The following is an 850-nucleotide window of genomic DNA, read 5'->3' as shown; positions in this document are numbered from 1 at the left end:
ATGGATGCTCTGCAAATCACATTTAAGAGCCTGACGGAGGGTTCATAGAACCACCTTCACAATAATTCTCTATTATTCCAGTCTCGCGCAGCACGCGGAAAAAACGAACGCCTGTATCTTTCCGTGCGAGCTCTGATTTCTCCCTCTGTAGGTAGGCGACAACCAAATATTTTCTCATTCATAGGAGAAAATTAATGAGTGAAATTTCGTAAGAAGATTCCACCACAACGAAAAATGCCTTTGTTTTAATGATGTCCACCCCAAATCCTGTATTATTTCAGTGACACTCTCTCCCTGTTTCGCTTCGCGATAATGCAAAACGTGCTGCCCTTCTTTGAACTTTCGCGATGAATTCCGTCAATCCTATCTGGTAAGGATCCCACACCGCGCAGCAGTAATCTAAAAGAGGGCCGACAAGCGTAGTGAAGGCAATCTCTTTAGGAGATATGTTTCACTTTCTAAGCGTCCAGCCAATAAAACGCAATCTACGGTTTACCTTTCCCACAACATTGTCTCTGCGTTGTTTGCAATTGAAGGTTTTTGTAATCGTAATTCTTAGGTATTTAGATGAATTTACGGTCTTTAGAATACTCCGATTTATCGTGTAATCGGATTCATTTTAGCAATCATAACTTTTCGTTATTTAGGGTAAACTGCCAATTTTGGCACCATTCAAATATCTTTTCTAAATCGTTGTCGAAACTGTTTTGATCTTCTGATGACTTTACTAATCAATAAACTACAGCGTCATCTGTAAACAATCTAAGACAGCTGTACAGATGGTCTCCTAAATAATTTATATAGATAAGGAACGGCAGAGAGACTACAACACTACCTCGAGGAACGCCAC

Source organism: Schistocerca serialis, chromosome 1, assembly GCF_023864345.2.
Source record: "Schistocerca serialis cubense isolate TAMUIC-IGC-003099 chromosome 1, iqSchSeri2.2, whole genome shotgun sequence".
Taxonomy (NCBI): domain Eukaryota; kingdom Metazoa; phylum Arthropoda; class Insecta; order Orthoptera; family Acrididae; genus Schistocerca; species Schistocerca serialis.
This window is presented reverse-complemented; position numbering follows the sequence as displayed.